The sequence below is a fragment of the Monodelphis domestica genome, chromosome 4 (genome assembly GCF_027887165.1).
Source record: "Monodelphis domestica isolate mMonDom1 chromosome 4, mMonDom1.pri, whole genome shotgun sequence".
Lineage (NCBI taxonomy): Eukaryota > Metazoa > Chordata > Mammalia > Didelphimorphia > Didelphidae > Monodelphis > Monodelphis domestica.
The window spans coordinates 61,695,487-61,710,620 of record NC_077230.1 but is presented as its reverse complement, the minus strand read 5'-3'; the positions used below and the strand labels follow the sequence as shown (position 1 = coordinate 61,710,620).

General features: G+C 38.0%; 1 pseudogene; it reads right to left on the bottom strand.

Annotated features, from left to right (window-relative positions):
* Window positions 1–6,137: 6,137 nt before the first annotated feature.
* Window positions 6,138–14,834, bottom strand: LOC100015729 (transmembrane 7 superfamily member 3-like; annotated as a pseudogene).
* Window positions 14,835–15,134: the final 300 nt, after the last annotated feature.

The window sequence follows — 15,134 nt, the reverse complement described above, 5'->3', positions numbered from 1 at the left end:
GCACTTTAAAAATCCTATCGATGCTTGTCTTTGACCAGTGTTTAACCTTTTCTTTTCTCCCATTTGGTGCCTATGAATTCTTCTGTAATTCAGTAAAATTGCTTTATTAGCTGGCACTTACCTTTTGTTAGTCTCTCTATTTGGCTTTTAAATAAAACAATTTGGATTATTTATATTGTACTGACATCTGGTGGACCTTGGCCTTGGTACAACTAAGGAAAATTAAAAAAAAAATAATGATTGAAAACATCAGTCAAGGTCAATTGAACAATTTTATCTCATCCAACAATGCAAATGTTTAATCAACTAAAGGAAAGATAGATACCTTTAGTTTTCAAAACACCTGACAGAACTCTTTTTCATTTACTTTACCCCATTAAGATAAATAAAGTGTGTGTGTGTGGGAATCTTTAAACTGTAGAATGATGCAGTTTTAATGGCTGGTTTCTCAAATAGATATAGAACAAGTCTAATCCATTAATTGATAAACACGAAACTCTTAAACATCTGTGAGTTCAGAAGTAAAGGATTAGATCCCAACACTTTTAGTGGCACAAGAAGTTTCAGGGTGTACTCTAATTCAGGAATTACTTTTTTGCAGGTTGACTTTCTGGCTACATTTGTTTTGTTTGTTTGTTTTTTTCTTTTTTTTTAAACCCTTACCTTCCATCTTGGAGTCAATCCAAGGCAGAAGAGTGGTAAGGGCTAGGTAATGGGGGTTAAGTGACTTGCCCAGGGTCACACAGCTGGGAAGTGGCTGAGGTCGAACTTGAACCCAGGACCTCCAGTCTCTAGGCTTGGCTCTCAATCCACTGAGCCACCCAGCTGCCCCCCTGTAGCTACATTTGGAAGGTTTTACATTTGCAAAAATTTCTTATGGATCTTCTGGGAAGAAATTCAACTGTGTGGGAAATGAAGGACTCCCATGAATTTTGAATTGAGGGATTTTTTTATTTTTGTTCACTCTCTAAACTTGGGCAGAGCTTTAGTAAATACTTCATTTAGACTCCTGCAAACTAGCACTGGAAAGTATAGGGGGAAAGAGGAGGGACAAATGTAATTAATTTGCTTTAAGACAATTGAATGTTCATAGACTATCTTGCAATAAGATTTCTGTGCAGACTTTTTCTGGAGTTTTCTACCATATCCAATTAAGTAACCAGAATTCCACCAGAATTACAGGGGAGCACTAAATCAAAGATATCCATCTAAATAATTTTTTTAAACAAAGGAAATCCTTTTATTTGCTCATGTACTTTCATCCCAAGGAATTTCCCCAGAGCACTTACAACCCACAAAAGAAGAAGTGGGCAGGAGGGGGAGCAGACTTAACACACTGTAATTAAAACTATAATTACAGCTATATTTTACAGTTATTCAGTAGTATTATCAGTATTACATTATAATTATGCTACTGATCTACTATACTATTGTGAAATGTATAGAATGTACTATTTTGCCCAGAGGGTCTTGTTCCCTATACTATTCCTGACTCATTTCCTCATTTATCCTTTCCATTCACTAGGAAAAACCATATCATTCATTCCTAAATTTAGGAAAAGGGAACAATAGTAAAGTTCTCACCTATTAGATCCCCAAATCCTATATGATGTAAAATGCTATTCACTAAGTTATATGCTGACCAACCATTAAAGAGACTTCATATTCTAGTGTCTTTTATTCTTTTCACCACCCTCAATCCTAAGTCATTTTGACTGAAGGTGTTTATCCAACCATTGCTGTTGTTTTTGAGTTGCATTGTAGCAGCGATTTAAAAGCATCCAACCAAATAGAATCATGATGTAGAAGAGGAAATCAATAGCATCATGTCAGCTCTATATTTACAGGGGAAATATTATTTTGTTCAGCTGAATTGTTATTCAAATGGAAATTTGGCTACTGTTGGGTTAAGTGCCAGGAGATTAAAAAAGAAGACAACTGTTGTAGATCTTGATCAAATGTGAAAATGTATTAGTATAGATCATTCATATATATGGATTGGATATAAAGCAATGCAGTATCCACTTAGGCATATAAGAGACTTTAGCAGACATTATCTGGTTACAACTGACTAGGTACGAAAATATCACAGTGAGTTTCTTCTCAATATTTCAACAATAGTGTTTTTAACATCCTCCCTCTCCCCACCCCAAATAACAAGTAACAAAGCTCTTGTGAAACTTGATCCTAAGAGATTGAAATCCCTTCATTCTTTTGTTAGAAAAATCAGCACTTCTTGTCTGAAAACTTAATATTTAGACAAATCAGAAAATGATTACTGGGAAGAGCAAAGAGACAGAAACTAATCAAAAGGAATGTCCTCACTTGGGCTACTCTACTCTGCTGAGCTCACCTCAAAATGGTGAGAAAGATTTCCAGCAATGACTTTATTCAATGGAGGGGGGAAAAAAGGCTCTACGTTTGTAGAAGAGACAACACAAAAAGCGAATCAGCCTTAAGTTTTTCCCAAAATATGTTCCAGGTTTTACTATAATCTATGTTATAGGTATATGGAGTAAACATCTCCCTCCTCCTTATTTCCTCTGATGTCAAGTAAGAAACCCTAGGTTTCAAGATATGGAAGAAAAGGGGGAAGATAAAGTTTTATGGAATGAGCAGCTGATATAATGGATTATATTCAGAGGTGATCTGTGTGTAAATTGCCACATTTTACACCACTTACTTATGCAAACATGAGCAAGTCATTGAACTCTGAGACTTAAGTTTACTCATCTTTAAATAGACACAAGACCTATAAAGCTTATTTTATGATTTTGTTGTAGAGAAAAAATGAAATATCTGCAAAAAGCTTTGCAAACCTTAAAATGCTATGTTAAAATGTTGAAACTATTGTTATATTTTTATTATTATTAGAATATCATTTTGTTCCAGGCTCAGATAATAAATGATATATTCTTTTATGCTTAAAATTCTTTAGACTATTGTATAGGTAGATATGACTGCTTTGTTCCCCTTTTCAACCTTGTAATAAAATAATTCTATAGATAGGAAGGTAGATAAAAAAAGGAAGGCAAGGAGAAGGAAAAAAGGAATGAAGAGAAGAAAGGAGGGAGGGGGGAAAGAAAGAAGGAAGGAAGGAGGGAAGGAAGGAAGGAAGGAGGGAAGGAAGGAAGGAAGAAAGGAAGGAAGGAAGGAAGGAAGGAAGGAAGGAAGGAAGGAAGGAAGGAAGGAAGGAAGGAAGGAAGGAAGGAAGGAAGGAAGGAAGGAAGGAAGGAAGGAAGGAAGGAAGGAAGGAGGCATAGCAATACTAGGATTGGTCAAAATTAATTATTTTTGCTCAAAAATAATCATAGTTATCATGGTTATCAAAAGATGGACAATGATTCAGTCAGTAATAAAATGGCATGAGACATTTCTGCCCCCCACCATCCCACAACAGATTTCAATACGTAGTTGAAGCGAAGTACTCCAGTTTACTTAGTTTTCAAAAAAAGTCTTCAAAGATAATTGTCATACTGCTATGGAGGTATGAGACCAAGGAATGTGGAATAGTAGTAAAAGGAATTCTGTAAAGATTAAACAAGAAGGATTACTCTAACTCTATTATAGGTAGAGGTAAGGCTCAAGTGATATAAAGGGTATAAAGCAACTTGCTATCTTAAAAAAGCACTATATTAATGCTAGGCATCATTATCATCATCATTATCCATTTACCAGACCTTTGGGTCTGACTTCCTTGCTGAGTCTTCTACTGTACTATTGCTTAACTCAAGTCATATTTATAATACAAAACATAGGTGTTCTACTTAATGTTTAACAATAGAATTCAGGGTATGAGGTGGAAAAGGATGGACAGATAGGTTGAACAGTGGATAGAGCACTGCGTTTGCAGTCAGGAATACTGGAGTTCATATTTAGCCCCAGATAGTTTCCAGCTGTGTAATTCTGGGCTAGTCACTTAACCCTGTTTGTTTTAGTTTCCTTATCTGTAAGATGAGCTGAAGAATGAAAAAAACACTGCAATATCTTCGCTAGGGGAAAAAAAAAAACATGGAGTTACAAAGAGTCACAAATGACTGAACAAAAACAATAAAGAGTATTAAATATAAAATGATTTTATTCTATAATCTTAGTGTTTTCAGTAAATCAAGCCCTACTTTTTAGTGATTGCTAATTTCTGAGGTTTGAATGCTTACATGGAAATTTGAACACAAAGTTCTCAGAAGCAGTTTAGAGATGGCACATAGCCTGGTTACAAGTCCTATATAGCACAGTCATTTTCAGGATGAGAAAGGTGAGATCATACCTGTGCTACATCACTAAGCTTTTGGGAAAGTTTCTGTATCTCATTGTAACTTGAATAGGGTTCAAAAAAATCGTAATTTACCTGAATTGTGTTAACAGGAACTTGCCTTCGAAGTGTGTGGCCATAGACTATTTTAGTTAAGATTATAGTGAAAACATCTTTGACACAACTCAGGTAAAATACAGAGTGATGTATTGCAGTGTTACCACATGAGTTTGATTTCTTCCAGGAGATACTTTTACAAAAGGAAGAAAAAATTGATATAATCAAGATATAGATATATTTCCCACCTCCTCCCTCCCTCCCTTAACCTAGATTAGAAATGATTTGGTAGGGCACATCTATTCCATTTTTTCTTAACTTAAAAAATAATAATCACTGTATATACATAAGATTGTGGGTAAGAGTTTTGTCTGGATTAATATACCAATTTTAAGACAGTTATTTATTGAATTCTCAAGGATGTTTAAGAGTTTATATAGCCATTGGGTGATGCAGTAGATAAAGTACCAGAAGTCAAGATGATTCATCTTCCTCAGTTCAAATCTGGCCTCATGTACTTTCCAGCTATGTCACCCCGGGCAAGTCATTTAACCCAGTTCATTTCAGTTCCTCATCTGAAAAATTAGCTGGAAAAGAAAATAACAAACCACTCCAGAATCATTGCCAAGAAAACCCCAAATGCAGACAAAACTAAAAAACAACTGAACAAATAACAATGATGACAATATAGTTCTAATATGAACATTTGCAATCTGCTAGTTTATAAAGGGTATTGGAATCCTAGTATATGATTCTGGCAGCTCGAAAGTATATTTCACTTATTCAGTAGGTGCTAAATTTGGATAAATTATAGTGCTTTGTTTCTAGCATTTATTTTTTATTTTTCCAAATTACCCATCTGTATAATTTTTAATACTCCTTTTCTGACTTTTTACAATCCATGTTCTCTTTCTCCCTCCCATCCATCCCCTCTCCCACAAAAGGCAGGTAATATGATGAAGGTTGCACATTTACTATTCAATACATATTTTCATATGTATTGTATTTCAAATGTAATGTATTTCATTATGTTTAGAAACAAGACACATATTGCTTGCACTAGAGAAAAATTATGGAGTAAATAAAGTGAAGAATGATATGATTTATTCTTCTTTCACATACCTTAAGTTACTTCTACAGCTTTTTTCATCATGAATCCCTTAAATATGTCCTGGATCTTTGCCTCATTGAATATCTATCAATTACAGTTGATCATCATATACTACTTTTGTTACTGTGTATAATATTCTCATGGTTCTGCTCACTTCACTTTGCATAAATTCATATACATTTTTCCAAATGTTTCTGCAATGATCTTTTTTGTCATTTCTGATTGCACCATAGTATTCCATTGCAATCATTTAGAACTTATTTAGCCATCCCCCAATTCATAAGCATCACTTCAGTTTCCTGTTCTTTGCTATACCAAAAAGAGCTGCTATAAATATTGTTCTACAGGTAGCTTCTTTCCCCCAATCTTTAATCTCCTTGGAGTACTTTCTAGAGTTTCTTTGAATTATCTACATTGATCATAAGTATTAGACTCAAGTATAATCTTTTAAAGAATTTTGATGACATTGACAAGGACCTATAGCATCCATCCTCTTCAAGCCTGCATTTTAAAAATGAATCAATTTGGAATAATCCTTTTTTCAATGTACCTTTATTGATATATTGTTAGTGGAATTCATGTACATAATATCCATGTCTTTAGTTTTCATTTTGGGTCATAAGTTTATTAAGAGTTAAATTTCTTTTTGTAATTTTTTTTCAAACAACATATGTTAGATATTTATTTTGGTGTTTTTTTTTTTTTTGAAAAGTCCAGAGAAAGGCAAGAATGGCCATTTATTTGGATTTGAAAACCAAATTTGTCACCATTCTTCATTATATAAATCAGCCTCTTATCAGTCAATGGAAATATCAGAGATGATTATTCTAACTTAAGCCACAAAATAAATAAAGGATGCCTTTTCCATAACATCACCTAATGAGAAAGGATGATACAGAGGTCTAGAGAAAGAGAACTGAGACTGTGGTTCCTTGTGACTGGTGAGTCGCTGATAGATAATTAAATGAGCCATTCTTCATTTCTCTATTTTCCCAACTCCAGAGTGTATTCAGGACTCACCTGGCAGCAGGTCTGCCCATCCTGAAGGTGAGCCTTCCATAAACCACCACCATAATTAGACAAATAAAAAACACCGGAAGGGTGGTGAGATGAAGAATTTCAAGAATGACGGGACAATGAGGCTGAGCATCCCTTTGACCACTCCACGCTTACTTCTCCTTCCTCATCTTCTACATTTAATGGGTTAAGTTGAACATTAAACTGTAGGCTCTCTTCAAATCATTGAAAATGGGAAAACATTTCCTTGCCATCAAATACAGTCATTTCCTGCCTTCTCTCACTCCACACCTAGCAACAGAATGACCTGAAGGGTCCTGAACAAGCCCTGAGACGACGGGCTGTCTGTCTGTGTGTCTGTCCTCGGGACCGTCGGCACCGGCTGAACAGGGCAAGAGCAGCCATGGGAGACGTCATGTCTCACATCACATCAGCTGGGGTGTTCTCTCTCCTGCAGCCTCCTCCTCCAGCTGAAAGAGCTAGCTGCCTGCACTATACCAAGCAGCTGGCGCGTCTCTCTCTCAAGAGACTGGACTCACTTGGTAGCTGGGATCCAGGATGTTGGTAACTCTCAGCTCTCGCTCTCGCTTCCACATCTTGTAGGGGTGGGGAGGGAAAAACGGCTGTCTCTTCTCTCCCCGGATCTGGATTGTGATCCTGCTCAAGGCCAGTACGTGGCCAGAAAGACAAAGTCGTTAGTTTGAAAGATCTCCTTAGTGTAAGCTCTGTTGAAATTGATGTTGACGGAACTTCCGGTTAAGATGGCGGCTTAGAGAAAGCTAAAGCTCAGATCTCCTGAAAACCCTTCCCGACCGATCTCAAAATATAAGCTCCTAAGGCGCCGAAATTCAAAACGATCAACAGCACAGACCCTGGGAACCCTCCTCCTGGACCTGGACCCGGATCAAAAGGTACGGCTCCCCTTAAAAGCCAGAACCCGAGATCCCTCGGACCTCAGGGGTAGGAGCGCAGAGTCCAAGGCTCCCGGAAGCCGCAGCCCAGCCGGGCTCAGAGAGCAGAACCCTCAGGGCCTTCTACAGTCCTGGTGAAAGTTACTGCCTGGGGCTTCCGCTGCAGAGAGCTGGTCGAAACAACAGCAACCCTCAGGGCGGGCAAGACAGCCTCACAGGCTGGATACTGCTATCCAAGTCTCAGTGAAAGTCCTTGCCCTAGAGCTTGGGAAAGCTGCAGCCCATCCCCCCGCAGGCCGACGAAACAGCCTCACGGCCAGCGATTCTGAAGGCAACTTCAGGAAAGCGAGCCGGGGGGGAGAGTGTGGCCTCGTGGTCCGAACCTTCCATTCCAGTTCCAGTGAGGCATATTCAGTTTAACCCAGGGAAAGCTCATAGAACCATCTGCCCAGGACTAAAGCCTCTGAACACCAGACAGAGACAAGGAAAACTAATCCTCCACATTCAGAAATGGCAAACTCCACAGAACCACAGAAGCCCCAAAATACCAAGAAAAATAAGAAGAAAGGGGCGACTTTGGACATATTCTATGGAGCCAAAATACAAAATACAGAGCAGACAGAAGATAATATAAAAGAAAATGCTCCAAAACCTTCCGAAGGAAATGGAAACTCTCCACAAACCTATGAAGAATTTGAATCAGAAATGACCAAAAAGATGGAAGCCTTCTGGGAGGAAAAGTTGGAAATAATGAAAAATAAATTCACGCATCTACAAAACCAGTTTGACCAAACTGTAAAAGAAAACCAGGCTTTAAAGGCCAGAATCAGGCAGCTGGAAGACAACGATCATGTAAAAGAGCAAGAATTAATAAAGCAAAGCCAAAATACCAAGAAATTAGAAGAGAACATAAAATATCTCACCGACAAGGTGATAGATCTGGAAAATAGGGGGAGAAGGGATAATTTAAGAATAATTGGACTCCCAGAAAAGCCAGAAATAAACACCAAACTGGACATGGTGATACAAGATATAATCAAAGAAAATTGCCCAGAGATTCTAGAACAAGGGGGCAATACAGCCACTGACAGAGCTCACAGAACACCTTCTACACTAAACCCCCAAAAGACAACTCCCAGGAATGTAATTGCCAAATTCCAAAGCTATCAAACAAAAGAAAAAATCCTACAGGAAGCCAGAAAAAGACAATTTAGATATAAAGGAATGCCAATCAGGGTCACCCAAGACCTTGCAAGTTCTACTCTGAATGATCGTAAGGCATGGAACATGATCTTCAGAAAGGCAAGAGAGCTGGGTCTCCAACCAAGAATCAGCTACCCAGCAAAACTGACTATATACTTCCAAGGGAAAGTATGGGCATTCAACAAAATAGAAGACTTCCAACTTTTTGCAAAGAAAAGAACAGAGCTCTGTGGAAAGTTTGATACCGAAAATCAAAGAGCAAGGAATACCTGAAAAGGTAAATATTAAGGAAAGGGGAAAATGTTATCTTCTTCTTTTACTCAAACTCTCTTCTATAAGGACTACATTTATATCAACCTATGTATACTAACATGTGGGGAAAATGTAATGTATAAATAGGGGGTAAAGAAAGACCAAATAGAATAATCATTCTCACACAAAGATTCACATGGGAAGGGGAGGGGAAGAAAACTCCTATAAGAAGGAGAGGAAGAGAAGGGGGGGGTTACTTAAACCTCAATCTCAGGGAAATCAGCTCTGAGAGGGAAAAACATCCAGATCCATTGGGATCTTGAATTCTATCTTACCCAACAAGGGTAAGGAGAAGGGAAAACCAAGGGGGGGAGGGGGAGAGGGAGAACAAAAAGGGAGGGAAAGAGAGGGGGGAGGGGGAGGGAACAAAAAGGGAGGGACTAAAAAGGGAAACATCAAGGGAGGGGACAAGGGGGACTGTTTCAAAGTAAATCACTGGACTAAAAGGTAGAGCCGAAGAAGAAAAGGTTAGAATTAGGGAAGGCAATCAAAATGCCAGGGAGTCCACAAATGACAATCATAACTTTGAACGTGAATGGGATGAACTCACCCATAAAACGTAGACGAATAGCAGAATGGATTAGAATCCAAAACCCTACCATATGTTGTCTTCAAGAAACACACATGAGGCGGGTTGACACCCACAAGGTCAGAATTAAAGGATGGAGTAAGACCTACTGGGCTTCAACTGATAGAAAGAAGGCAGGAGTGGTAATCATGATATCTGATAAAGCCAATGCAAAAATAGACCTGATCAAAAGGGATAGGGAAGGTAATTATATTTTGTTAAGAGGGACTATAGACAATGAGGAAATATCATTAATCAATATGTATGCACCAAATAATATAGCACCCAAATTTCTAATGGAGAAACTAGGAGAATTGAAGGAAGAAATAGACAATAAAACCATACTAGTGGGAGACTTAAACCAACCATTATCAAATTTAGATAAATCAAATCAAAAAATAAATAAGAAAGAGGTAAAAGAAGTGAATGAAATCTTAGAAAAATTAGAATTAATAGACATATGGAGAAAAATAAATAGGGATAAAAAGGAATACACCTTCTTCTCAGCACCACATGGCACATTCACAAAAATTGACCATACATTAGGTCACAGAAACATAGCACACAAATGCAGAAAAGCAGAAATAATGAATGCAGCCTTCTCAGATCACAAGGCAATAAAAATAATGATTAGTAATGGTACATGGAAAACCAAATCTAAAACCAATTGGAAATTAAACAATATGATACTCCAAAACCGTTTAGTTAAAGAAGAAATCATAGAAACAATTAATAATTTCATCGAGGAAAATGACAATGGCGAAACATCCTTTCAAACCTTTTGGGATGCAGCCAAAGCGGTAATCAGAGGTAAATTCATATCCCTGAATGCTTATATTAACAAACAAGGGAGAGCAGAGATCAATCAATTGGAAATGCAAATGAAAAAACTGGAACGCGATCAAATTAAAAACCCCCAGCAGAAAACCAAATTAGAAATCCTAAAAATTAAGGGAGAAATTAATAAAATCGAAAGTGATAGAACTATTGATTTAATAAATGAGACAAGAAGCTGGTACTTTGAAAAAACAAACAAAATAGACAAGGTACTGGTCAATCTAGTTAAAAAAAGGAAGGAAGAAAAGCAAATTCACAGCATTAAAGATGAAAAGGGGTCAGCACCTCCAATGAGGAGGAAATTAAGGCAATCATTAGAAATTACTTTGCCCAATTATATGGCAATAAATACACCAATTTAGGAGAAATGGATGAATATATACAAAAATACAAACTGCCTAGACTAACAGAAGAGGAAATAGAATTCCTAAATAATCCCATATCAGAAATTGAAATCCAACAAGCCATCAAAGAACTTCCTAAGAAAAAGTCCCCAGGGCCTGATGGATTCACCTGTGAATTCTATCAAACATTCAGAGAACAGTTAATCCCAATACTATACAAACTATTTGACATAATAAGCAAAGAGGGAGTTCTACCAAACTCCTTTTACGACACAAACATGGTACTGATTCCAAAACCAGGCAGGTCAAAAACAGAGAAAGAAAACTATAGGCCAATCTCCCTAATGAATATAGATGCAAAAATCTTAAATAGGATACTAGCAAAAAGACTCCAGCAAGTGATCAGAAGGATCATTCACCATGATCAAGTAGGATTCATACCAGGGATGCAGGGCTGGTTCAACATTAGGAAAACCATCCACATAATTGACCACATCAACAAGCAAACTAGCAAGAATCACATGATTATTTCAATAGATGCAGAAAAAGCCTTTGATAAAATACAACACCCATTCCTATTAAAAACACTAGAAAGCATAGGAATAGAAGGGTCATTCCTAAAAATAATAAACAGTATATATCTAAAACCAACAGCTAATATCATCTGCAATGGGGATAAACTAGATGCATTCCCAATAAGATCAGGAGTGAAACAAGGATGCCCATTATCACCTCTACTATTTGACATTGTACTAGAAACACTAGCAGTAGCAATTAGAGAAGATAAAGGAATTGAAGGCATCAAAATAGGCAAGGAGGAGACCAAGTTATCACTCTTTGCGGATGACATGATGGTCTACTTAAAGAATCCTAGAGATTCAACCAAAAAGCTAATTGAAATAATCAACAACTTTAGCAAAGTTGCAGGATACAAAATAAACCCACATAAATCATCAGCTTTTCTATATATCTCCAACACAGCTCAGTAGCAAGAACTAGAAAGAGAAATCCCATTCAAAATCACCTTAGACAAAATAAAATACCTAGGAATCTACCTCCCAAGACAAACACAGGAACTATATGAACACAACTACAAAACACTCGCCACACAACTAAAACTAGACTTGAACAAATGGAAAAACATTAACTGCTCATGGATAGGACGAGCCAATATAATAAAAATGACCATCCTACCCAAACTTATTTATCTATTTAGCGCCATACCCATTGAACTACCAAAATACTTCTTCACTGATTTAGAAAAAACCATAACAAAGTTCATTTGGAAGAACAAAAGATCAAGGATATCCAGGGAAATAATGAAAAAAAACACATATGATGGGGGCCTTGCAGTCCCTGACCTAAAACTATATTACAAAGCAGCAGTCATCAAAACAATTTGGTACTGGCTAAGAAACAGAAAGGAAGATCAGTGGAATAGATTGGGGGAAAGCGACCTCAGCAAGACAGTATACGATAAACCCAAAGATCCCAGCTTTTGGGACAAAAATCCACTATTCGATAAAAACTGCTGGGAAAATTGGAAGACAGTGTGGGAGAGACTAGGAATAGATCAACACCTCACACCCTACACCAAGATAAATTCAAAATGGGTGAGTGACTTAAACATAAAGAAAGAAACCATAAGTAAATTGGGTAAACACAGAATAGTATACATGTCAGACCTTTGGGAGGGGAAAGGCTTTAAAACCAAGCAAGATATAGAAAGAATCACAAAATGTAAAATAAATAATTTTGACTACATCAAATTAAAAAGCTTTTGTACAAACAAAACCAATATAACTAAAATCAGAAGGGAAACAACAAATTGGGAAAAAATCTTCATAGAAACCTCTGACAAAGGTTTAATTACTCATATTTATAATGAGCTAAATCAATTGTACAAAAAATCAAGCCATTCTCCAATTGATAAATGGGCAAGGGAAATGGATAGGCAGTTCTCAGATAAAGAAATCAAAACTATTAACAAGCACATGAAGAAGTGTTCTACATCTCTTATAATCAGAGAGATGCAAATCAAAACAACTCTGAGGTATCACCTCACACCTAGCAGATTGGCTAACATAACAGCAAAGGAAAGTAATGAATGCTGGAGGGGATGTGGCAAAATAGGGACATTAATTCATTGCTGGTGGAGCTGTGAACTGATCCAACCATTCTGGAGGGCAATTTGGAACTATGCCCAAAGGGTGCTAAAAGAATATCTACCCTTTGACCCAGCCATAGCACTGCTGGGTCTGTACCCCAAAGAGATAATGGACACAAAGACTTGTACAAAAATATTCATAGCTGCGCTCTTTGTGGTGGCCCAAAACTGGAAAATGAGGGGATGCCCATCAATTGGGGAATGGCTGAACAAACTGTGGTATATGTTGGTGATGGAGTACTATTGTGCTAAAAGGAATAATAAAGTGGAGAAGTTCCATGGAGACTGGAACAACCTCCAGGAAGTGATGCAGAGCGAGAGGAGCAGAACCAGGAGAACATTGTACACAGAGACTAATACACTGTGGTATAATCGAACGTAATGGACTTCTCCATTAGTGGCGGTGTAATGTCCCTGAACAACTTGCAGGAATCCAGGAGAAAAAAACACCATTCATAAGCAAAGGATAAACTATGGGAGTGGAAACACCGAGAAAAAGCAACTGCCTGAATACAGAGGTTGAGGGGACATGACAGAGGATAGACTCTAAATGAACACTCTAATGCAAATACTATCAACAAAGCAATGGGTTCAAATCAAGAAAACATCTAATGCCCAGTGGACTTACGCGTCGGCTATGGGGGGTGGGGGGGAGGAAAAGAAAATGATCTATGTCTTTAACGAATAATGCTTGGAAATGACCAAATAAAATATATTAAAAAAAAAAAAAAAGAAATTGATGTTGACTGCTCTCTTGAGTGCGTTCAAAGTTTTGTAGGAAAGGCTGGTATAAAAACAACTGTGGATGGCTAGGACAACAGAGTAGAAGCCCGCAATTCCACAAGCCAGTATATTCAAGATTCTTAGGCAATCTGTGAGAGGTACCGGAATAGCAATGGCCCTACAAGAAAAAGCCACCCAGAATACATCGTCAGGAAAAATCTTCAAGTCTCCTAGAGAAGTTAAAAAAAATAAATTCCACAGATGAGTGGAGGAATCCTAGGACCAGTCCAAAACAGAGTATGCAAATGAGGATCAACCCAAATCTCCATCAAATCAGGATCAGGAAAATCCTGCTGAGGCCTCCATCAACTGCGGTCAGAACCAGGCCATCATCATACTGAAGAATACTACGATGATAGATCCTATGAAGAAAAGTTCTGTTTTCCCAATCTGTGTTTGAAGAAACAAATGAAGAGACCAAGGACAGCAAAAATAGTAAAATAAAACCACTTTGGTTGAAAGACTTTCAAGAGAAGAACAATTATCTAGAACTGTACTGAAGTGACGGGCATATGTGTGAACAGGAACACAAACAGCAGATGTATTTAAAACTGGGTCCCATAAAATAACATTATACATTACACCCTGTCCTGGGACAGATGAGAAATAAACAATGGTCTTATCTTAGAGTAGCAACTTTGAAGCCATTGGCTTCCACCTGAGACACTGCAGTTCTCTTCTGCCTGTGACTTAGCAGCACCTCTTTTGTGGGGTTGTTCTCTGGCAAAAAGTCTTGATAGACATCATACTGCAACCACCATCTGGAGTTCTGGCCAGGGCCCACATCACAAGGGTCAGGTTTGAGCCTCTGGCATATCCTAGATTTGCTGGGGCAAAACTGATCACTGTTTCAAAATTATACGCCAAGTATATGTTAGGATCCACATCAAAATCAAACTCCAGATGACAGCCTCCAGGGATAGGACCTTTTTCTGAATAAGAAAGTGGAATGGCCACACTCTAGACCTCCGCTTCAGAAGTCCCCAGGTACTGTTTACAAATGCTCCGTTCTGGTCTGAGAATGGAAACTAGTCTTTTGTCCACCCTTGTCCCTGGAGCTCCTTTCTTGTAGAAAGAAACGGTCACATTCTTATACTGAGAATGCACTTGGAAGATTATAAATGTGACGTTGCTGTCCAAGTGATGCAAGGCAGCTTCCATAAAGGGCTTGTTGAGCAGGAAGTATTTAAATTTCCACGAAGAAAATTCAAGAATTAAACTGGAGTTCAGCGGTGTCTCACCAGTCCCAGCCAGCCTTAGCCCCATCCCCATCCCTAACAGAGCCAGAAACAGGGGCCCAAGCAGCCTCATAGTAGTGGGCAAACCTCGCTAGCCCAAGTGTCCCAGCGGCTCCATGTCTTCATCCCCCCCACCCCCCCCCGAGGTCCCCAGCAGCTCCCCAAAGCCAAACTCCCCCTTTTGTAATACTTGACAAATTAAGTGGCACATGCATATGATTATCCTATGTTGTTGCTCTACTGCTGTCATTATCATTATTACTATTATGAAAATTCTATCTAATCTCTGTAAAATTCTCATTTAAACTTTCAAAGTCTGTATTTTATCACTCAG